Source organism: Cyanistes caeruleus, chromosome Z, assembly GCF_971803275.1.
Source record: "Cyanistes caeruleus chromosome Z, bCyaCae1.hap1.1, whole genome shotgun sequence".
NCBI lineage: Eukaryota > Metazoa > Chordata > Aves > Passeriformes > Paridae > Cyanistes > Cyanistes caeruleus.
Window position 1 is genome coordinate 81,986,244 of NC_141732.1, and position 24,664 is coordinate 82,010,907.

Below are 24,664 nucleotides of genomic sequence, written 5' to 3' on the forward strand. Positions count from 1 at the left end.
CACCGCAGGGCGCCCTCTGGCGGACGCGGAGCGCCCGGTGCGAGCGCGCCGCCCCCGGCGGCCCCGGGACAGCGGCACGAGGGGGGCGAGGCCAAGGAGGGGCGGGGCCGGCTCAGGGGCGGGGGCACGGAGCGCGTGCGCAGCTCGGGACAGCAGAGCGCGTGCGCGGCGCGGGGCCGCCTCAGGTGTGCGGGGCGGGGCCGGCACAGGTGCGAGGGGGGGGACCGAGGCCACTTAAACACCGGAAGGGCGGCGGCCGCCATTTTCTCCGGGAGGAGCCGGCTGCGGCCGCTCCGGTGAGGCGCTTCTCTCTTTTCTGCTTTTATCTCTCCATTCTGCTTTTATCTCTCCTTCCTGCTTTTATCTCTTCTCTCTGTCTCTTCTCTCTCCTCTGCTTTTATCTCTCCTCTCTGCTTCTTTCTCCTCTCCGCTTTTATCTTTCCTCTCCGCTTTTATCTTTCCTCTCTGCTTTTACCTCTCCGCTTTTATCTCTCCTTTCTCTGCTTCTTTCTCCTCTCTGCTTTTATCTCCTCTCTGCTTTTCTCTTCTTTCTGCTTTTCTCTCCTCTCCGCTTCTCTCCTTTCTCTGCTTTTATCTTTCCTTTCTCTGTTTTTCTCTCTCCTTTCTGCTTTTATCTCTCCTTTCTCAGCTTCTCTCCCCTCTCTCCTTCTCTGTTTTTCTCTCTCCTCTCTGCATTTGTCTCTCCTCTCTGCTTTTATCTCTCCTCTCTGTTTTTCTCTCCTCTCCTTCTCTCTCCCGTCTCCTTCTCTCCCCTCTCTGCTGTTCTCCCCCGTCTCCCCTCGCACCGCCCGCCCCCCCCTGCCCCCGCCTCTGTTCCTGCTCTGTTCCCTTACAAACCCTGACTCCTGTCTCTGTTCTTCCTTCTCCTTCTCCCTCCATCCTCCCGCCCGTCCCGACCCTGCAGCCTCCCGTTATCCTCGCCTGTGCCCGCTCTTACCCTCCCTGTCCCCCTTCTCCTTCCTCTCTCGTCCTTATCCTTTCCCTCTCTTCCTCATCCTCCTTCTCTCTTCCTCACCCTCCTTCTCTCATCCTTATCCTCCTTCTCTCGTCCTTATCCTTTCCCTCTCTTCCTCATCCTCCTTCTCTCGTCCTTATCCTTTCCCTCTCTTCCTCATCCTCCTTCTCTCGTCCTTATCCTTTCCCTCTCTTCCTCATCCTCCTTCTCTCGTCCTTATCCTCTTTCTCTCGTCCTTATCCTTTCACTCTCTTCCTCATCCTCCTTCTCTCTTCCTTATCATCCTTCTCTCGTCCTTATCCTTTCCCTCTCTTCCTTATCCTTTCCCTCTCTTCCTCATCCTTTCCCTCTCTTCCTCATCCTCCTTCTCTCGTCTTTATCCTTTCCCTCTCTTCCTTATCCTTTCCCTCTCTTCCTCATCCTCCTTCTCTCGTCTTTATCCTTTCCCTCTCTTCCTTATCCTTTCCCTCTCTTCCTCATCCTCCTTCTCTTTTCCTCACCCTCCTTCTCTCGTCCTTATCCTTTCCCTCTCTTCCTCATCCTCCTTCTCTCGTCCGTATCCTTTCACTCTCTTCCTCATCCTCCTTCTCTCTTCCTTATCATCCTTCTGTCGTCCTTATCCTTTCCCTCTCTTCCTCATCCTCCTTCTCTCGTCCTTATCCTTTCCCTCTCTTCCTTATGCTTTCCCTCTCTTCCTCATCCTCCTTCTCTCGTCCTTATCCTTTCCCTCTTCCTCATCCTCCTTCTCTCTTCCTTATCATCCTTCTCTCGTCCTTATCCTTTCCCTCTCTTCCTCATCCTTTCCCTCTCTCGTCCTTATCCTCCTTCTCTCTGTCCCTTTCTGTCTTCCCCCGCAGCCGCGGGGCTCGGGGCGCCGGATAATAAAGCCCCGAGGGCCGGAGCCGGCGCCCCCGGCGGGAATCCCCTCACGGGGCCGGAGCCCGCGGTGCGGGTCCCCCCACGCACAACACGGCCCCACACTGCCGGGTGTCCCCACATCACACTGGGGGCTCCCGGGGGGCTTAGGGTGGGCCCCCTCCTCCGGAGGGGTCTGGGGTGGGGTAGCGAGGGTTGGGGGGCTGCGGGGGGGATTGGGATGGGGGGGTTTGGGAAGGGCCCCCTCGTTAGGAGGGGGTCCCGGGTGGGGGGGGAGGGTTAGGGGGGGTTTAGGGTGGGCCCCCTCCTCTGGAGGGGGTCCTGGGGGGGGTGGGGGGGGGGGTTTGGGAAGGGCCCCCTCGTTAGGAGGGGGTCCCGGGTGGGGGGTGGGTTAGGGAGGGCCCCCTCCGGAGGAGGGGGTCCCGGGGAGGGGCGGGGGGCGGGGCCCCCTCCGGAGGGGGGGGCCCGGGGTGGGGGGGGGCTGGGGGGCTCCGCCCCCTAAGCCCCTCCCACTTCGGGCCCTCCCCTCCGGAGGGGGCTCCGCCACCCGGCCCCTCCCCAGGACCCCCTCCTCCGGACCGGGGCCCGGGGGGGGAGGGGGGGCGGGGTGGGTGGGGGGGGCAGCAGGAGGGGTCACGTCACTCTGCACCGTAATCGCACATTTGTGTCTAACGACAGCACTCCCCCTCCTATTCCCCCCCACCCACCCCGCCCCCCCTCCCCCCCCGGGCCCCGGTCCGGAGGAGGGGGTCCTGGGGAGGGGCCGGGTGGCGGAGCCCCCTCCGGAGGGGAGGGCCCGAAGTGGGAGGGGCTTAGGGGGCGGAGCCCCCCAGCCCCCCCCACCCCGGGCCCCCCCCTCCGGAGGGGGCCCCGCCCCCCGCCCCTCCCCGGGACCCCCTCCTCCGGAGGGGGCCCTCCCTAACCCACCCCCCACCCGGGACCCCCTCCTAACGAGGGGGCCCTTCCCAAACCCCCCTCCCCACCCACCCCAGGACCCCCTCCTAACGAGGGGGCCCTTCCCAAACCCCCCCACCCCCCCCAGGACCCCCTGCAGAGGAGGGGGCCCATCCTAAACCCCCCCTAACCCACCCGGGACCCCCTCCTAACGAGGGGGCCCTTCCCAAATCCCCCCATCCCAATCCCCCCCGCAGCCCCCCAACCCTCGCTACCCCACCCCAGACCCCTCCGGAGGAGGGGGCCCACCCTAAGCCCCCCGGGAGCCCCCAGTGTGATGTGGGGACACCCGGCAGTGTGGGGCCGTGTTGTGCGTGGGGGGACCCGCACCGCGGGCTCCGGCCCCGTGAGGGGATTCCCGCCGGGGGCGCCGGCTCCGGCCCTCGGGGCTTTATTATCCGGCGCCCCGAGCCCCGCGGCTGCGGGGGAAGACAGAAAGGGACAGAGAGAAGGAGGATAAGGACGAGAGAGGGAAAGGATGAGGAAGAGAGGGAAAGGATAAGGACGAGAGAAGGAGGATGAGGAAGAGAGGGAAAGCATAAGGAAGAGAGGGAAAGGATAAGGACGAGAGAAGGAGGATGAGGAAGAGAGGGAAAGGATAAGGACGACAGAAGGATGATAAGGAAGAGAGAAGGAGGATGAGGAAGAGAGTGAAAGGATAAGGACGAGAGAAGGAGGATGAGGAAGAGAGGGAAAGGATAAGGACGAGAGAAGGAGGGTGAGGAAAAGAGAAGGAGGATGAGGAAGAGAGGGAAAGGATAAGGAAGAGAGGGAAAGGATAAAGACGAGAGAAGGAGGATGAGGAAGAGAGGGAAAGGATAAGGAAGAGAGGGAAAGGATAAAGACGAGAGAAGGAGGATGAGGAAGAGAGGGAAAGGATGAGGAAGAGAGGGAAAGGATAAGGAAGAGAGGGAAAGGATAAGGACGAGAGAAGGATGATAAGGAAGAGAGAAGGAGGATGAGGAAGAGAGTGAAAGGATAAGGACGAGAGAAGGAGGATGAGGAAGAGAGTGAAAGGATAAGGACGAGAGAAAGAGGATAAGGACGAGAGAAGGAGGATGAGGAAGAGAGGGAAAGGATAAGGACGAGAGAAGGAGGATGAGGAAGAGAGTGAAAGGATAAGGACGAGAGAAGGAGGATGAGGAAGAGAGGGAAAGGATAAGGACGAGAGAAGGAGGATAAGGATGAGAGAAGGAGGGTGAGGAAGAGAGAAGGAGGATGAGGAAGAGAGGGAAAGGATAAGGACGAGAGAGGAAGGAGAAGGGGGACAGGGAGGGTAAGAGCGGGCACAGGCGAGGATAACGGGAGGCTGCAGGGTCGGGACGGGCGGGAGGATGGAGGGAGAAGGAGAAGGAAGAACAGAGACAGGAGTCAGGGTTTGTAAGGGAACAGAGCAGGAACAGAGGCGGGGGCAGGGGGGGGCGGGCGGTGCGAGGGGAGACGGGGGAGAACAGCAGAGAGGGGAGAGAAGGAGACGGGAGAGAGAAGGAGAGGAGAGAAAAACAGAGAGGAGAGATAAAAGCAGAGAGGAGAGACAAATGCAGAGAGGAGAGAGAAAAACAGAGAAGGAGAGAGGGGAGAGAAGCTGAGAAAGGAGAGATAAAAGCAGAAAGGAGAGAGAAAAACAGAGAAAGGAAAGATAAAAGCAGAGAAAGGAGAGAAACGGAGAGGAGAGAAAAGCAGAAAGAAGAGAAAAGCAGAGAGGAGATAAAAGCAGAGAGGAGAAAGAAGCAGAGAAAGGAGAGATAAAAGCGGAGAGGTAAAAGCAGAGAGGAAAGATAAAAGCGGAGAGGAAAGATAAAAGCGGAGAGGAGAAAGAAGCAGAGAGGAGAGATAAAAGCAGAGGAGAGAGAAGAGACAGAGAGAAGAGATAAAAGCAGGAAGGAGAGATAAAAGCAGAATGGAGAGATAAAAGCAGAAAAGAGAGAAGCGCCTCACCGGAGCGGCCGCAGCCGGCTCCTCCCGGAGAAAATGGCGGCCGCCGCCCTTCCGGTGTTTAAGTGGCCTCGGTCCCCCCCCTCGCACCTGTGCCGGCCCCGCCCCGCACACCTGAGGCGGCCCCGCGCCACGCACGCGCTCTGCTGTCCCGAGCTGCGCACGCGCTCTGTGCCCCCGCCCCTCCTTGGCCTCGCCCCCCTCGTGCCGCTGTCCCGGGGCCGCCGGGGGCGGCGCGCTCGCACCGGGCGCTCCGCGTCCGCCAGAGGGCGCCCTGCGGGGTCCCGGGCCCACACGGGGGCCCCGCGGCGGGAATCGCCGCCGCCATCCCGGACCCGGAACCGATCCCGGACCCGAGGCCGATGCCGCCTCGATGACGGAGAGGCGGCGCCGCCCGAGGGACCCCCCGGCAGTTCCCAGGCGCGCTCGGGCTGTGCCCCGTGGCCCCGCTCCTCATGCGGCCCCGCCCCCCGTGCCGCCGGCCCGGGACTCTCGCTCGGCGCCGGGCGAGCCCCGGCCCGGGGGCTGCTCCCGGCGGGCTCCGCTCCGAGCCCTGCGCGCTGCGGCGGGGCCGCGGCTCGGGACGGGGTCTGCCGCGGGGCAGAGTCCTGCCGGTGTCCGCCGGCGGAGCGGTGCCGCCTCTCCCCCGGCCGGCCCCGGGTGGCGGGTCTCGGGGGCGGCGGAGCACGGCCGGATTGGGGTTGAGACAAGGCCGGGGGGACTGGGCACTCCCTCGCCGGGACTCGACTCCCCCCTCCTGCCGCGATGCCGGGACGGGGCTGACCGAAAGCGGGTGACGGAGCCCACAGCCGGAGCCGGGATGCGGGGGTTCGGGTCCTGCGGGTGTCCGCCCTGCGGTCCCGGGCGGTGCCGCCTCTCCCCCGTGGGGCGGATCGGGCTCGGTCCCGGGCTCGGCATCGCGGCGGGAGGGCGGCGCCGGCTGCGGGAGCGCTGCGGGTCCCGGTTCGGACGCGGCGCCCCCGCCTGGGCCCGGCCGGTCCCGCAGCCCCGGAGCGCTCCCGGCCCGGGCCCCCCGCTCCGCCGGCCCCGAGGCCGCGGCGGGGCCCGAGCCGAGCTGGGCGCCCGCGTCTCCCTCCTTCCCTTCCCCGGCGCAGCAGCTCCGTGGGGCTCCGGCCCGCCGCGCCCCAGGGGAATGAGGGAGACCGGCGGGGCGGCGCAAGAAGGGACACCCCGATCACAGCGGGTTTTGTATTTTAGCTTTACTCTCTTCCGGAGGCCAACGAGGAACCCGGCTGCTCCTCGGCTGGCTCACGGGGGTGGCAGATGCCTTCGCCACCCTGCCCAGTTAAGCCCGGGAGAGCTGGAGCAGCACGGAGGAAGGGCGGCGGTGCAGTCGCTAAGACGGGAGCAGGGGGAATTGACAGCTGCCCCTCCTCACCAGACTAAAAAAATACCCGTATGACTTGCAAGTGCACCTGCTTCACTTCCCTGGCCCTGGCCCTTGCAGAGGCCGCCGCTGTCCCTCGGTGGATGGAGGTTCCTGACGGTGCAGCAGCGGCCGCCCGCCGCCTTCGGGGCGCCCCGGGGCAGCTCCACCTCGCTGTTCAAGGGGAGCTCCTCGGGAGCACGCACCACCCAGCGAGGTGTCCTGCCTTTGCAATGGCATTAATTCCTTCAGGAACACGAATAAAGTGTTTTTAAAGAGCTTTCTCATGAGTGCCTCAGGGGAAAAAAAAAATGAAATTATGGGACTAACATCCTCATCTTCATTTCTTGTATCAGAGGTGAAGTGTGAAGGCCCAGAGTCTACAATTCACCAAGTGTTCGGGAGGTCCTGGACAGAGGAGTCCATTTTGGGCTACCAAAAGCACTGGGTACTCCATACCTGGTAGAGAGCATCCACCTTGAGAGTAAATCCATCAACTCCGGGCATGCTGCTCACCGAGTGGAACTCGGACAGCTGGGAAGCAAAGTGGGCAGAGTCAAAAGGCACAGCGTGGAAATACTTACCCGTCACTTCTGTCTGGTTTCGGTGCTGGAAAGTCAGAGAAGTGTGGTGAGGGATGCTGTCTGCTTTCCCAAGGGAGGCTGGAAGCCAGAGCCCCACCAAACACCTGTGTCAGGGATCTAGTCCGAATGCCCCATCTCCACACGTACACGTGGGCACCGATTGAGGAACACACTCAAAGGGTGGGGGAAAACTGATCTGGTGTTCACAGCTGGCAGCAGCAGCAGCAGCAGCACAAAACATCCCCCACGGGCTCCCTTCCTCATCCCTTTGCAGCCACCGCCTGCCGGTTGCCAGAGCAAATCCCAAACGGGAAGAAGCAGGAGCAGAGCACTCACCAGGAGGAGGAATCGGTGCTTCAGGTACTTGTGGGGCTGGATGCAGCCGTACTGGGGCCCCTGGTTGTAGACGGTGCCCGTGGGGTCGAAGAGGGGCACGTGGCCAGCCCTGCCTGTGCACAGGTAGACCTTCTCCAGCTGCAGCTTGTAAGCGGCGTTGAGGTTTTGTTCGGGGGGCCAGAGCACGCGCCGGTACAGGATCTGCCCGGGGGAGGTCGGGACAAAGAGGGGCAGGTGAAATTTCCCAAGCAGGAAAACGCTGCCAGAGCCAAGTGTCCGTGTTCAGAAGGGTTGGGGTTGTTTGGGAAGGGCTCGGTGTGTGGGAGTGACAAAACGCGGTGCCAGAGCACGCTGTTCTTTCACAGGGCTGTAAGATGTCAATTACTGCTGTAGAAGAGGCAAAGCTACACGTGGGTTCTGCCCTTTCCTCTCCAGGGAATGGAAGCTGTGAAAGCAGAAATGCTGGGCACAGGCAGAAGAGGAGAGGTAAATCCTACCCTTGGATAAAGCCCCCTTGTAATCCATTTCTGCCAGAGACATTTCCGATTTGGTGGGGTCCATTAGAAAAACCTTCTCGTTGTTACAGAGCTGAAACTCTGTGTTCAGGGAGTAAACAACTGGAAGTGGGCGGTTTGTCTGCCGGAAGGCGATCGGGATCAAAAACCTGCAACTGGGACAAGGAAGGAAACAAAGGGGAGATGAGGTTTGGACGGGTGTGCACCCCAAAGGGGCCGAGCCTGCCCTCCTGCCCTCTTACCGCTCGGGAGCGTGAGCCGGGCAGGGCAGGGCAGGGGCTTGGCTCCAGGCTCTGCCCACGGCGGCGTGAGCTGCACCGTGCAGGGCATCAGGAAGATGGTGTATCCTCCAGAGTAATCCTTCCTGGGAACAGACAGAAGACCCTGCAGCCACCAAGCACAGCTCAAAGCCCTTCACCCAGGGCAGCACCTCTCCCTTGCCCCAGCAATGTCATCCAGCAGTCCCCGAGGGACAAGTGTGACTCTGGGATCAGTCTATCCACAGGCCGCACTGCTGGAAACATTCCTTTCCAAGAGGCTGAGCTGATTTTTCTCGCAGTACAACGGTGCTCCAGCTCTGACCAAGCTCCTGAGCATTCCGTGCTATTGCTGGCGTGGCTGCTGGAGGGGTGCCAGGGAGAACGTGGTGCTGTGGGGGAAGCTGCTGGAGGGGACTGCACCCCCAGCCCTCACCTGTTGTAGGAGCTGGTTGCTCTCCAGAGCTGGTAGGGAGAATCAAAAGTCTGAGCGCTCCACAGCAGCTGCAGGGCAAATTCGATGCCTCCCAGGTGCTCTGGAGTTACCAAAGAGGACCTGACACCTGGCAGGCTGTGGTGCTCCATGACAAACAGCCCTGGGGGAGGACAAGGAGGTGACGGGAGGCAGAGCGCGGAGAGGCCCCACCTCGCAGGGGCAGAGGGGCTCCCGGCGGGGACGGGGACTCGTTCCGCTGCCTGTGCCGTCAGAGCAGAGCTCTGTGTGACCCTGCTCTGTGTCCCTGCCAGGATCGCTGCCCTCACCTCTGAACTTGGCCTGCGTCTTGAACTCGATGACCGGCCGGCCGTCCTCGCGGATGTAGATGGGGATTATCTGCAGGCAGGCCGAGAGCGCGCTGTCCGTCTGGATCCCTGCAAGGACAGCAAGCGCCACTGGGAGCCCACACAGCACCCTCGCTCTCCTCTGCTGGGCTCTGCCAGCCCCAGAAGCGCTTGGGACACCTCCACAAGGCAGGGTTCAGCTGGGATCAGCCTCCAGTGAGCCAGCTGCACGCTCCCTCCGTCAGCCACCGGCTGCCTAAGCCCCCCGCAAGCACAGAGGAAGGCAATATTCCGAGTTCCCCGCTCCCTCAGGACTCTGGGGGCAGTGCAGGAGCTAAGGGGAAAACATGAAGGAACCACTTCTTCCATAGCCCTTGGAGCGCCTCAGGCTCACCTGTCCTCCAGAGAACGGTGTCGTAGAAGAAGGAGAACTCCATCTCGCTGCGGTGCTCCGGGGAAGCCCAGCCCCTCGGTGCCGTCACACAGATGTAGGACACGTAGAGAGGGACGTGGACTGTCAGGAAGGACTGAGCAGAGTCCCTTACCTGGCAATAAAACCCCAGAAAGGGGGTTATGCGCCTTGCAGTGAAGTCAGAGGTGACTCTGGACGTTCTTTACGTGCAGGTACCTCAGACAAACCGGCGTTGTAATGCGGGGGCAGTGCTAAGGCTCCCTGGGACCATGGGACAAAGGAACTCTGGGCACAATTTCACCTCAAAACCCCCCTGATTTCCAAGGCTGTGAATTAAAAATGAGCAATTCTGCTTGCTCAGGCCTCCCAGAGCTCTCCATTTATTATCTGCAGAGTGCAGCTGTACTTTGCAGGCCCTGGAGAATTCGGGGAGATGTTCCAGCCTGGCTGGGGCCAGGCTCCACATGCTCCACTGGGCAGTTTCTCCGGCCAGGCGGCTCCTCTGGGTTTGTGCAAACAATTGGAGCTATAAAAGGAAACTTCATGAACTAGTTCCAGGCTGGCAGGAATTAAGAGAGATGATGCTGGTCCAAGCAATTTAATGGGAGAGCCTGGGGGAGATGGAGTGGGCTGCACGTGGATAACGCAGCCAGGAGAGGACAGTGAGACACCCCAAACAGGGAAAGCCACTCGTTTCTAGAGGAACATTTTTGGCTTCTGGTCTCTTAATTAGGGAATGAGCCAAAATATCCCATGTTGTGGAGCATGGCCTGAGCCGCCTCTGCTCATTTCTATTGGCCGAGAACACAGTCAAACTTATAAAAGGGAGCCCAGCTGAGAACGTTTTGTATTTCCAGTACGGCCCTACATTAAAAGAAACCAGTATTTTCCTGGCACTCTGAAGATTTAGAGAATAAAATAAATGGAAAATGAATGAAATGGAAAATAAATGAAATAAATGAAAAGCACCCAGGCCTCCCAGCTAGTCCCAAATCCAATGAGATTTTTAGGCCAGAATCTCCGCAGCCCCACCGGTGCCTCCCCGCCCGCGTACCCTGTGGTTGACGCTGGTGAAGGGCGTGTTGTCCGTGATGGTCTCGAAAGGCCAGCGGGCTTCCGTTCCCGTCCGTGGGGGCGGCCACTTCCCAGCTGAACTGTATGGAAGACTGGTTGATCCCGGCCTCGCCGCAGCGCTCCTTCATCGGGGCGTACTTGGGGACGTGAAGGTCACAGGGAGTGACACAGACGAGGGGGTAGCCTGGGGAGGGGGATTTCTTCGCACCCTCCTTGGTCACTTCTTCCACGCGGTCGTAGTGACCAGCCACGGTGACCACCTGTGGGAAACCAGAGGGCAGCACTCAGCTGGAGCCGAGGGAAAGGGTGGAAAAAGCCATCCTCGCCTCCCACGTTGCCACGGCAGCCCCACTTTCTATTTCCCAAATCCCACTGCGGTTTCCACTCTGTGCTTGAAGGGCACCAACTCACATCCACTCACCACGGGAGGTGCTGGGAGAATCGGGCTCCCCGCTGCCTCCTGATCCAAAATAGTCACTGTGGCAGTGCTGCTGTCTCCTAGAACTGCTTCCACAGGATCATCTGGGCCCAGCACCAGAGAAAAGGACTCGTGCCACTCCCGGTCTTCGTTGGACATGATCTCCACCTTAAACATGATGTGGGCCACGCCTGAGGGAGCGAGTACAAGAAAAACAGAGAGAAGTGGATTCATCACCAGAGACTGCTCTGAAGTTCTCATCCGGACCCTGCTCCCAGCTGTGACCACGGAGACATTAGGATAAAATACGCATTATAAATTTTATTTCCACTCATTGCTGCTAATAATTTACCCAGAGGAGCCCACTATAAACATAAAACTCCAGCTATGACAACTGATCCAATCGATCCGGTGATAGATTTACTAGCAGATGCCATCTGAGGATTAATAGCGACTGTCTTGTAGTAGCTGCCTGAAGGAAAAATCTGGGATGCAAAGCACATTCCCATCCCTCGTCTTCCTCACACCAGTGTGCAGAGCCATTTGGTGAGGGCTTCTTGGTCCAGCAACGTGGTCTGAGGTGTTCACAGGCCTATGTTCCTTCAGGAGGACTTGACTCTGCCAAGTGCCAGCGCTTCCTCCTCTGCTCTGATCAGCCTTCCTTTAAACACATCAGCTAATTTTGAGTAACAACATTACAGCAAACTTCATGCTTTTCCAGTGGCTTTTCCCAAACCTCCTGGAAGTCCCTGGCGCGCACAAAACGTCCCTGGTCGCATCCCCACCTCAGACCCTCCCCGCCAGGCCCCTTCACCTGGGCTGAACTTGAGCATCCAACTCTTGGGGTAGTAATCCACGCCGGCCTGTGCCGAGCCGTCGCGGGCGCTGCAGCGCACCTTGGACGTTCTGTTCTGGTCACCTCTGCGGATCACCGGGATGTTCAGCACAGCCACTCCCTCCGGGCCCGGCGGCTCCCGGCACCTGGTACGCGGCCTCTTCGAACTCGATGCTGGGGGCTGCAGGCACAGCAGGGAGGGGAAAAGCTCCGGGTTTGCACCCCTGACTGGCTCAGCTCAGCTCCTTTCAGACTCGTCTACACGCCTTCGGAGCGAGGGGCTCCTCAAAGCAGGGGCCAAAAAGGCTTGGGTGTGACTTAGGGCAGAACTTAACGAGGGCATTGGGTTACAGAGGATGGCAAATGATTCTCCCATCCCTGGCATCCCTCTTCTCCCCCCACAGATCTCTCCAGGCTGTGATGCTGTGGAGGGAGAGGAACATCTCCCAGGGGAAGCACAGCAACTTCCAGCAATGGAAACAGGAGAGGTGGTGCGTCTGAGCTCTCTTAGCCAAGCCCTCCCTTCAGCCCAGCACAGGGCTGTGACCACGGCACCGAAGGCATTCACTGCAGCCCTGGGACTGTGCCGACTCCCTGGGAAGCAGCAGGACATCCTTGCAGAGCAGCCTCACTCACCATCTTCCTCATTGGTGACAGTTACGGTTGCCACGTCCATCTTCCCAACCCGAGCTCCGCTCCAATGGTTTCCAAGGGGGCTACTCAGATAGACCTGGAACTGCTCTTCTGGTTCGAAGGCAGAGTCATCACTGATGTGGACGCTGCAGTTCTTCACCTACAGCCAAGTGAAGAGGAGAAAGCAGCGCACACTGATACATCTGATAAAGCCCCGTAAAGGCCAGGCTGTGCCTCACTATCCAGGGTTGCTGTCCATCCTGGAAGAAACCCTTCTATTTTTAGGGCTGCTACTTCAGTGTGGACAAAGCACAGCCTGTTACAGGAGGAGACACATCAGCAAAGACATCTCTTTCCACAATCCCACAGCTCTCTGTAGAACAACCCTGAGTCCTCCTGATGCATCACATTTACATTTCATAACGTAACCAGTTTCAGCATGAAACGCACAGCCCCTTCAGAGTGGCTCACGCTGCTAGGACAAGAATCTGTGCCACCTGAAACCAGCCTGGACAACTCTGCCAGCTCCCTCTGACGACAGAGAGCCGAGGAGGAGACGTGAACCTCTCTCCCAGCACCGGTTCTTCGCTCCCCCACGAGGCAGGTCCAGCTCACCTTCTCCCCTTTGAAGAAGGTGACGCGAGACTCCTCTGCATCCCTCCTCTCCGCGAAGTCCTCCGTGACCTGCGCCGTCTGGCTCCGCGTGTAGCACCTGACGGAGGACTCGTAGCTCAGGTCCCCCGTGCGGAAGATGGGGATGTGCAGGGTCCCTTCCTTCTCCTTGGCCGTGTAGGTGTCCTTGGTGAACTGCATGCTGGGCACTGCAGAGGGGCAGAAACAGAGCCCAGCAGAGCTGAGGATCCTCAGGGAGCCAAGGGGCCAGAACAGAGCAGATAGAGCTGCCAGGGGTAACTTACCGTCTTGGAAAATGTCGTTAATGGCCACGACAGCCTGGAACGGCTTTGCCAGCTCGGCTCCGTAGGGGGAGCTGAGGTAAACAACAAATGTCTCCAGCCCTTCTATCACTGGGTACTGAGCATCGTCCAGGATTGTCAGGGGGCAGAACTGGGAGGAAAGTGGAATTCCTGCTGTTAGACGTATAAAGCTTTCATCCCTCTCAGCACTCACATCTGGCAGTCTAGTGTAAAGCCATTATGTCACTGGGTTTTCTGAATCCATTAATCAATGCAAAGAACGTTCTACGTGAATCCAGCTTATCATTTCAGAGAACAGGGCAGCCATCCTTATCATGGAAGAGGTGGCACGGCCAAATCTCTCCTGGCTGGAGTGCTGATGGGATGGGAGTCTGTGCTTAGCAGACTCATTAACAGTTCTCAAGTGGCCCAGCGAGGATATTCATAACAAATGCTAGATATGCACAGAAACACAAGACAAGTGTCACCAGGCAAAGCAGACCCAGCAGGAATCCAAGTGGCTCCTCACCTCTTCTGTCTTGCCTGGCCTGAACTCTATTTTTCTGGAGCTGGGGACATAATCAACTCCCGGGCTGGCCGAGGGCGGGTCTGACGTCCGAGTGGCACACCACACCGACGTGGGCGTGGAGAGGTCGGGTCCCTGCCGGAGCACTGGGATCTCAATGTGTCCTGCAGCAGCACGTGCACATGAGAGAGAACAAACTGAGAGAGCACAAACTGAGAGAGCAGCCACGTTCCACAAACCCCTGCCTTGCCCTGCAGCACTGCTCCTGCCCCCAGGCTCCCCCTGGGCACACAGGGAACCAGAGCCCATCCGCACATCTCTGAAGTTCTGCTGTGCCCCGAATCGCTCCTTCTGGCACCTCCTGGTGGTGAAAGCTTCTACAGTGAGCATCCCAACACGACCACCTGCTCCTCACCTGCAGCCTCGCTGACAGTAAAGGTGGCATTCCCCAGGAACAGCGTGGAGGCGTCGTTGGGACCGGCGATGACCGCGTTGGCTGAAGCCCGGCTGCCGATGCGGGCGCTGTTCGAGGTGTCGGCCAGCACCACCTCAAACTCCTCTTCCTCTTCATATTCGCTGTCGTCGATCAGAGTGACATCACAGGTCACCAGGGTGACACCTGGCCCCAAAATGAGGCGGCTCTCATCCGACAGCCCCCGGGACTTGAAGTCGGAGCCGGATTCCAGCACGTGAAGGCTGCTGCCCTTGGCCGATTGGGGGACGGTGTAGCAGATGCAGACACGGTGCTGCTGGCATCCCCTAGGAAGCAACAGGGAAACTCCATAGATCTGTGGAAATACTTTTAATCTGTTTGCTGGAGATACTGGTCACTTAAAAAATAAAGCAGCATTCGGAAAAGAGGGCGAGGAATGAAAAAGAACACCGTCCCTGCTCCTGAACTTGCATGGCAGCTGGCTTAGACATGACTTCCAGGCATGCTCCTAAATCCACACTCAGAAAACCGGTGGCACTTGCCTATTAACATGCAGCCCAGTGACAGGGTCCACATAAAACACTGTCTAGGTCACAGAGAAGCAGCAAACAAATACAAGGGTTTGCTCCTGCTGGGAGCTGAAACAAATCCAAACCCAAGAAGCTTTAACAGCAGAGACAGGAACAAACACACTGCGTGTAGCTTGACGTTTCACAGTCGTGCCACATAACATCGGAGAAGACCCCAAAACCACAAGCAGGCACAGCCCAAGGGCTCGCTCTCTGTCACGAGGGTTCCCCCATGGCCCTCCCATGGGGCTCAGCATGTCCTGCCCAGCCCGACCCACCTTTCCTTTGCACGGGAGCCGAGAGCAAGCCGGCGCTCTCGCTGACGTGGAAGGCGTTCCCGTCAAACTGCAGCGTGGGCTCGTCCTCGGGGTCCGCGACGGTGACGGTGGCCCGGGTGACGTTCCCCAGCAGGGCGTAGGCCGGCATGCTGAGCTCTACGGAAAAGCTCTCCGTGCCCTCGAACACGTCGTCGTCGTTGATGGTGACGGTGGCAGGACTTGGTGTCCTCCCGCTCCTCGAACTGCACCTGGAAGGCAGAAATCCGGCTGCTGTCCTTGGACCGGGCTCTGGAGCTTCCCGTCCTTCCCGTCTCACCCTGCTCTGAGGCGTTCCCTCTTCTGACAGCAAATAACTCGCGTGACTTTAGGAATAAAACACACCCTCCTCGGTGTTTTTAGCACTTTTTGTCTGTTCTTTCCTCCAGGCTCTGTGTGAGGCAGGTGTGGTCGGGCCCACCCACCTGCCCCGCATACTCCACGTAGTCCTGCTCCCCGGGCCGTGATGCGGCTCCAGCGGTGGCCGTTCCCTGCTCGGTGCGGCACAGGACAATGCTGTACCGGTTGAGGTTCCCCACCCGCCTCACGGCGACGCTGACGGAGCCGGCGCTCTCCCTGACCTCGTAGCTGGAAAAAGGGATCGAGCACACACAGGTAACGGGCTGGGGAGCAAACCCCGTGCGGGGCTGCGGGGGTGAGCGTGGCCTCCCTGGGAGATCCGAGGAACAATAACAACCGGGGACTTGGGCGCGGGGCAGCTGCTCCACGCTTTAGGCCCCTCTCCTCACTGACAGAATTGCCTTCCCATGCTGCAGGGAGCTCAGCTAAGAGCCCAGCCCCCAGCCAAGTGCCCCTCGTGCCACTTACCTGCCGTGAGTAAAGCTGAGAAGGGACCGCTGGACGTGGAAGACGTTGCCGCTGACCACGTTGAGTTTGCTGTCCTTCACTAGGAACTGAAAGCTGTCCGCGGTCTCCTGGACCATCTCCTCGTGCGCCACGTACCGAATGAGGCCCTGGTTCACATCCTCTGCCGGGAGGGAACGTCCAAGGAGTTGGGACAGAAATCCCAAGGCAGCTTTGGAGATGAGCAGTGTGGGTCTGCACGGCCACATGGAGCGAGGATCACAGGGAGCAGTTACCCCCTCACCTCCCCTTCCCTCAGCCCCGCAAGAGTGAACTCTCCCCACATTTTGCTGGCTCTGCACAGCTAGCCACACCACTGTGATGAACACCTCCTGCAAGATCTATAACCCCTCTTCACTGCCCCAAGTCACAGCTCCAGCTCTAACAAGCCTGGAGAACCTGGGACAAGCTGCAGGACACAGGTTGGTGTCTCCAAGAAATTACAGGATTTCTGCAACTGACAGCCAAGTTCAATGCTTACTGTCAACACACTTTGGAGATCTGCCCCTTGTCTTCTCCCCTCACACCTATTTTTCCCTTATTTTAACAAACTGAATCAAGTGATGGAAAAAAGCAGCAGGACACAGCCCAGCTCCATACCCTGTGTAAAGGTGGTCACAGCTGTGCCCGGCTTCAGCTTGTTCTCCACGTGGCCATTTCTGGGACCGGCTGTTATCTCATAGATCAGCTGTTCGTCATCTGTGTCAGGATCTGTCATCAGTAATTCCTTCTTAGTGATGAGATTGGTGGCCTGGATTAAAGCCAAAACCAAGGGAGTCAAACTGAAGCTCCAGCAGTGCAAGTCTGATTGACTGTTCACACAAAAAGCCCGACCATCCCTCTGTTAAAACAGACAAAGGGAAAATCTAGGGATGTGAAAGCACAGAGCGGCCTTGAACTGAGATATCCCACAACGTGTTTGACAACACAACAAAGATTCAAATTTTGCCTCGCATCTGGTTTAATTAAGCCAGGTTTAGTTTAATTAAGAAGACAGATGTGGCTCAAAGAAAAGCAAATTCCAAAGCAGCTGCCCAGCCTTATTTAGCTGGGGCTAAAAGCTAGGACAAATCTTTGGGTTTAACTTAGAAAGTTCTGTTCCACGAGCTGTGCTGACGCTCAGGTGAGGCCCTGCTTGGCAATAAAACATCTGCAAACAGCCTCAGATTGAAGGACTCACTCAAGACAGTTCGCACAGCCTTGGAGAGCCTCCAGGAGAGCACTTTTCAAATGCCCTCAGGTGGATCTGATTCAGTTCTACCACATTTTGCTTTCTCTTCAAAAGCAGAATGTTTTTGACAGCAGGAGAAAGAGAGAAAATTGAGCTGCTCGAGGAGCAGGAGTGCTTTTCCTGAAGTGAGGAGTTTGAGCTGAGATAGCCATTTCTTAATGCAATTTCTTACTACAGCGTTTTCCACTCATTTTTTTCTGGGAAGAACCAAAGTGTTGCTTTACAGTTAGTGCTGGCTCCTCAGAAACAAGCTGAGAGTTTTATGGGGTTTTGTTTGGATTTCAGCACAACAAAGGCATTTGTTTCACAGCAAGAAACTCCTGCACCGTATCCTTGGAAAGCCATCTATCTCTGCCGCACATCATCAAGACATCTCCACCGTCAGCAAAGCTAAAAATGTACCCTGGGGAGGGTATTCTCCATCCCAAAAATCAAAGTGCTGAAGGATGAGGATGCTCTCCTGCGAAGCCCCTTCTCCTGGAGCAGCCTGAGAAGCAGCCCAAGCTGAGGCCAGGCAGCTGTTACCTTGCCATCCGTGTACTCCAGTCACTGCAGGCCCAGGTTGGTGACCACCCTGGGTGTCCCGTCATCCACAGGGAGGATGTCCACCTGGAAGCGCTGCGGTGCTGCCGTCACCACCTGACACCAGTTCAGAGACACGGGGGTTACTGTGCGAGTCAGAGCCTCAGCCACCACGTCACCAGCTCGGCTCCCTTCGGCTCTGCTGGCACCAAGGGCAGAGTTTGCAGGGAGGGGAAGAAGCAAAGACGTGACCGAGAACGTTCAGTCAGCATCTCAGTCCCCCCTGCCCCGAGAGGAGGCACCTCCCTGTGAGCTCCCAAGGCCCCCTCCCATCCCTTCTCCTCCCTGACCTTCTTCCCTCCCTCCTGCACCACGAAGAGGGGGCTGGTGCCGTCGGAGACGGTGAGGGTGAAGCGGTCCCTGAGCGCGCTGCCGCCGCCGTGCCTGCAGCTGCCGCGCTTCTGGTAGATGTGATGTCATCCCTGGTGAAGGTGGTGGCCTGCAGAGGACGCTGCCCGCGGCCGCTGCGCTCCATCAGCCCGTGCCGGGACGGCTGCACCGCCCCGAACGTCAGGGACTCCACCTGTGCCCGGACATGGAGGGGCAAAGCTGGGGACACGACCTCAGGACACTGCCCTTCCAGCTCAGGAGGCCCGGACAGGGATTCTGGCCAGGCAGCTCCCCTGCGTTGGTGTTCCCAACACAAGGGTTAGCACAGAACATTCCTGGTTCCCCCTGAGCCCCGCCCTGTCCTTGTCCCTCTCCCAAGGGATTTTGTTTTGTAGGTGTCTCCCTATAAAACAAGGCACATCCCACCGAATTCCTGCTTCAGCTGGTCTGAGACAGCTCCCACCCACCCCTGTGCCTGCTCCACGAACACAAGAGCAGCCCCCAGTCCTGCAGCCATTCCGGGCAGTGTGTCCCTTGCCACTTCTGCCAGGGCAAAAACCTTGGGGGCAGGATTTTGGCTCAGGCAGCCAGATCTCTCGCTGCAGGGGAAACAGCAGTGAGATAGAGCCAGTGTTCGACAGCTCAGCCTCTGGCCAGACCCAGGAAGAAGAGGAAGTGCCATTTCCATCCATGCTGAGCATAAATTCAGCATTAAGTCTTTAAACACAAGCCCAGATGTGCAGCACAAGAGGGGAGCAAGGAGGCTGGGGGTGGTCCTGCCTTACCTCTGTGTCAGCATCTGTCGCTTTGAGCTCAAACTCCGTGATGGTTTTTCTCACCCCTTCCTGAACTGTCATCCCAAAGATTTGCACGATGGGCAAGGAGTCATCCACGGGGTTTATGGTGATGTCAAATGTCTGGCTCACCTGGGACAGGAAGAAAAGCTTCCCTTGCCAAATTCAGCCTTCCAAGAGTGTGACTTCACCGCAAGAGCACAGCGATCCCCAGTTTGGGTCTCTTCATTTCAGCCTTGTCTGAGCTGCTAAGCCCAGATTACTTCTTTATCCCTCCCCACTCATTAATTCTCCCTCTTTCTGTGATATTTACGGACATCCACTTTCCCTCCCTCTCTCACTCAGTTTTGCTCCTCTCCCTCTATGTGCAGCTAGACTTCTTCTCTTTCAGAAAGCAGGAAAAAGGCATTTCTCCAGGGGCTGGCTGTCGTCACTACGCTGTCAGTGCACTGGATCAAAGCTGAGCTCCAGCAACAGTTGGCAAGCAGCTGAAAACCAGGCACCCAACTCTTGGTGAGCCCACAGGGCAGGTGGCTCCCTGTTCCCTGCACAGGCCTTCCTCCCTCCCTGACCTGAGCGATGTGGGAAATCCCACAGCAGGAGAAGGAGGAACAGCCACATCTGCCCACTCAGGCAAAAGTCAGGCTGGGACTGACCTCGTTTGTCCCATCAGACACAGAAAAGGTGAAGGCATCCGTGTGCTTTTCCTCCTCACTGGTGTGGATGTACTGGATGCTGCCAGAGGCCAAGTCTGCCTGGCTGAAGGAACTAATTCTTGTCCCTGGAAAACGAACAACAGGGAGGAAATGTGCAGCAGAAAGAGCAAGGCAGGGAAAAACTACGGGAAGCAGGACATATTTAGGCATGAGGACTCGGTTTTGGCTGGTTCTGATCCAAGGCAGGCTGCCCCGTGAACCCTCAGCTGAGCCAGGGATTTAGCTGGCACAGAGCCTCCTAAAATTTCCTTCTCAAAAAGAAGTCCAGGCTTCTTTTCATCTCCTCCTGTTGGGAGTGGGCCTCCTGGGGCAGAGAAGCTGGGAGAAAAACTGTCCATGTAACACTTGGATTGTCGCTGCTGGGCAGGACTAAGCCAACCGTGGCATCGCTGGGGATGAACCGAAGGCCTCCTGGCCTCACAGCAGTTTTCCAAAATGCCTTCCAAGGATCTCTTCTCTCTGCCCTTCCTTATACCCCTGCATTTAGTACCCAGTCCCATTTTCAGCACTGATTTATAGTGACATCTTTACAGCCCATTAGGTGTGACACAGCCACAGAAAGGTACCTGACAAGCATTTTAAAAAACACTTGAGCATTTTTAAATCTCTTTGCTACGTTCAACAGTTTTTACTGCTGCTGTCAACCAACATCCTGACAAGAAGTTTGCCACCAATATATCACACTAAATGGCTGCTGACAAGTGCTGGCCACACTACAGAAGACACCAGGATCTGATTTAAATAAATGAGCCACAATGGAACGATCAGCTAATATTTCCTCAGAGCTCATCAGCTGGAAAGGTTTGGGTTCTCTTTTGAACACTTCAGTATTCTCTCCTTAGGTTTAGGTCATTTGAATCATTACAGCTACTTCTCAGTCTGTGACTCGGTAGCCTTATTGGTCCCTCACAGACATGAAAAAGCAGAGAAATCAGAATCATCATCAGATTTTAAATAACAGGAGGAATAAAGCCCTTAATTCAAGTCTCCCAAGTACAAGATTCGCTGGTTAGTTTGCAATTTAGACAAAGATACTGCAAGTTTTTAATTTACTCTCACAGCAGAGAGTAGTTTGCTTATTATAACTCATTCACTATTCCTGCCCTTTCAACATGTTTTTGTGAGAAGATGAGGCAAACCACACACCCAAACTGAGCTGTACAGGGACCGTCTGCATCTTGAAAACACAGAGCAGATATTTCCGCTTTCATCTCACGTTAACGAGAAATATAAAGTTAAGAAGAAATACAACCTTAGATGAATATAATAAAATCAGAAGAGCGTATTTTATGACACCACAGATCAAGATTAATTCATCAGGGAGAGGCAGCACACTCGCACAGTCAGCAGGCACGAAAGGCAGCTCTGAAATTCAGATCACATCTGCAGAACTGACCAACCCCCTTCCCTGAACAACCAGAGTTCATTATCCAGCACAACCATCACACCCCAACATCGCTTCCTGTTAAACTCAGTAGACGGTTCCCTTCCTCTCTCCACAGCACAGCTTAGGGAAACAGGCTGGGCTTTAGGGATCAAGGGACATACTGGCCAAGAGGAGGACAGAAAGCACCAAGGAGGACAGTCTGTGCACCAAGATGAGCCGTTCCCAAGGACATTAAGGGATGGATTCTTTGCTGTTCACAGCAAAGGCCAAAGGTTTTCCTGGGAGAAAAGGAAAACCTACTGCAGAAGCAGCAGTAGGGCCAGAAACTGGCCCAGAGGCTGAATAAATCCTAAACTGGGATTATTGGGCTGCTCTGCCTCCACTCACCTTATTCCCTAACCCTCTGGGCTCATTTATTTTAGCTTTGATTTCTAACAGGAACTGGAATTGTGTGTCGCTGCCTCTGGGCATGTTTTTCCTGCAATGAATGTTTAGGGCTCAAAAGCCTCCAGCATTTTGCTGCTGTGAGAGCCCAACACCTCCCAGCTCACCTGGGGAAGCCACGTGCTCCAGATGCCCCAGCTGTGGCTGCCAGGTGACCTTCAACTGGAGCTGGGAGGCTTCGCTGTCCTGGTCAGTGGCCGAGAGCTGGAGGGTTCTGATTGTCTTTGCCGAGTTCTCATCCAACACCAGCCCCTCGTTAGTGATGATGGAGGGGGGAAATCTGTCCTCTGGAAGGGTTAAACACAAAGCTGAGTTAGGAGATGCTTCTTCCCGTGGGTGCTTGGGCAGGAAAACAAAACACACGCACAAATGTTTTGATAATTCCAAACCAGGAACTTTAGGCCTTGCCATTGATCGGGGTTGATAACATTATAATGTCTTATAGACGATCTCAACAAAATGTGAAAGATACTAAGGGGAATTTTTCTACCTTTTCACTGAGTTTGTCAGAAGCCAAAGAATGAACCCTTACATCTGCAAAATCTCCCCGTGCCCCTCACTTCAAAGGCCTTGGAATTGACGGCGCATCAAAACCGAGTCTCAAGAATTACATTTCGCCTTGCAGTACATGTGGGATGGAATCTGGGAGCAGCCCTGAGCGCTGCAGCAAAGAAAGCATAACTGCCTTTTACCTATGACATGGATGTAAAAAACCCGGTCCATCAGTTTGTTGCCATCTGCATCCATCACATCAAAGGTGAAGGGGAAGTTTCCACCAGGATCCCTTTCCTGTGGCTGGCATTTTCACCACATGCCCTGGAGAGAGGGACAGCAGAAAAGAGATGCTTCCTTACAGGCTGCAGCTTCTAATTCTTACTTTGGAAGCAGGCTGACCCCATCAGCTGAGGCACCTGGGGCTTGACAGAGCTCCAGAATTTGGGTTTCACAACTTTCTCTCTTTATTCTTTTTCTCCTGCTGAGAGAGCTGTTTTAACATCTGTTCAATGATACAGGGTTCTGCTCTAATCTTACTTCTTTCCCTCCCTCTCTCATAAAGAATCACAGAATCATGGAATATCCCAAACTGGAAGGGACCCATAGGGATCATCAGGTCCAGGATGTTAAGAGTGTGTTATCCCCTTCTTGCCTCCCTGCCCCACCTGCCCCAGCCCCCGTGATTTCGCGGTCTGTTCCTATGTCCCCAAACCCCACGGCGGATCCCGCGGCGCCCCCTCCCCTTCCCCATCCTCATCCCTCTCCCGTCTCCGACGTGGCAACCGGCGAGCTCCCCGCTCCGTGTTCCACACCCCCCCCAGCCTCGTCACCGGTGTCGCAATCCCCGCCCTGCCCGCCCCCGGCTCTGCCCTCACGGCCCCCGTTCCCTCTGTCCCCACAGGCGTCCCTCCCTTCCCGCCCGCTTAGAGCGGCGCGCCCCCGCCCCTCGACCGCGCGGCCCTCGTTACTCCTACCCCAGTTCCGGCACGCTCCGCTCCCCTACAGCCGCTCCGTGCCGCCCGCGCCGCCTATGGCGCCCCGCGGGCTCCGCTTTCCCGGCAGCCGTGCAGTCGCCGTTCCCGCCGCCGCCGCCGCCGCCGTTCAGCGACGCCGCTCTCAGCGGTGCCGCCGGGGCCCATTCGGAAGTCGCGCCGTCCCACACCACTCCCCCATGCTGCCCTGCGGCGCTGACGTCATCCACGCATGCGCAGTCACAGGTTCTATCGCCGATGTTCCTGCCGCCGCCCGCGGCTGCCCCGTGCCCGCTCGCAGCCGCAGCTTTTCCACCGCCCTCCGTACCGGCCTCTCAAGCCGCGGGGGGGAGAGCAAGGACGGGCACGGGGCCCCGGCTCTACAACTGCTGACAGCCGCGTCGCCTCTGCCACCGCCCGGCCCAGCCGCTGTCCGGTCCCCGCCGTGCGTCTTCACGTCCCCGCGTCCACCACCGCAGCCGCCCGACGCCGGCACACGGCCCCCGCCTGTCTCTGCCCCGCTGCTAACACCGGCACAATAAATAAACGGGAATTGGGGGAAAATCGGGAACTGGGGGAAAAAACGGGAATAAAGAAAAAAACACTGGAAATCGGGAGAAAAAAAAAACCGGGAAAGAAAACAACAAACCAGGAATAAAGAAAAAAAAGGGAATTATGGGAGAAACGGAAATTGGGAAAAAAGGTAATGGGATCAAAGGGAACAGGATCAAAGGTCCCGAGGGTGCTGAGCGCCTTCCAGAAGGTACAGGATGAGTCCCGAGCGTGCTGAGCACCCTCGGTACTCATCCTGCATCCTCGGGATGGTGCTGAGCACCCTCGAGACGGCGCTGAGCACCCACGGTATGGTGCTGAGCACGCTCAGGACTTATCCTGCAACCGCGGGACTCATCCTGCACCCTCGAGATGGTGCTGAGCACCCTCAACACTCATCCTGCACCCTCGGGATGGTGCTCAGCACCCTCGGGATGGTGCTGAGCATGCTGAGGGTGCTCAGCACCATCCCGAGGGTGCAGGATGAGTGTTGAGGGTGCTCAGCACCATCCCGAGGGTGCTGAGCGCCTTCCAGAGGGTGCTGGATCCGTCCCAAGGATGCTGAGCACCTTCCAGAAGGTGCTGGATCCGTCACGATTGTGCTGCGTGCCTACCCGATGGTGCAGGATGTGTCCCGATGTTGCAGAGTGCCTTCCAGATGGTGCTGGATCCATCCTGAGGGTCCTGGGCATCTTCCAGGAGGTCCTGGATCCATCCTGAGGGTGCTGATTGTCTTCCAGAAGGTTCTGGATCCATCCCGGGGGTCCTGAAGGCTGCTGAGGTTCTCCCGGTGTTTTGGACTGTCCTGGGTGATCTGGAACCTCAGCACCGAGCGGGGTCCAGCAGAATAGTCTAGAACCACCGGACTGGTTCCAGAAACTCTGGACTCGCAGGATGGATTTTGGGGTGAAACCCTGGGGGATTTTGGCGCTGAAATTTGGGGATTTGGGGTGAAAATTGGGGGATTTTGGGAGGAAATCCTGGGAGGCTTTTGGGGTGAAATTCGGGATATTTCAACATTTTCCTTCCTAATCCACGAGTAAAGGGAGATGTTGGGATTTGATCCAAAAGATCTTACAACCGATTTTGTGGTGAAACAGAGAAAAACCGTGAGCAGCCAACTCACTGGAAACCTGCATGTTAAACGCAGAGAAGCACAAAGTGTTTGATGCTGTTAGAGTTCAAAATAACAAGGAAAAATGGTGGGGAATTTACCTGCCTTGGAACAAAGTATGACCCCATCCCATACTCTCAGCTCCCGCTCCCCTTCCAGCGTGGCTGTGACCCGGGCTGGCCGTACCGCTCGGTGTCTCTGGACCTCACAGCATTTCTACGTGGCTGCTGCACCCGGGTCCCCAGCACGTCCTGCTCTGGCCGCCTTCCCCGAGCGGTCCCACGTGCACCAAGCGGGTGCTACAGACCACAGGGGCCTCTTGGCTGCAGAGCTGGGTGATGGGAGACAACAAAGCAATGCCCAGGATGCAGCTGTTCAAGCCAGCCTCGCCTCACGGAGCATTTCTTTCTCACCTGTCCATGGTTCTCTCTGTGTGTGTGTCTGTGCTCCTTTTTA

The 24,664-nt window shown here is 57.3% G+C and overlaps 1 pseudogene; it reads right to left on the minus strand.

Moving 5' to 3' along the window:
- Window positions 1–6,471: 6,471 nt before the first annotated feature.
- On the minus strand, window positions 6,472–21,880 carry LOC147648647 (extracellular matrix organizing protein FRAS1-like; annotated as a pseudogene).
- Window positions 21,881–24,664: the final 2,784 nt, after the last annotated feature.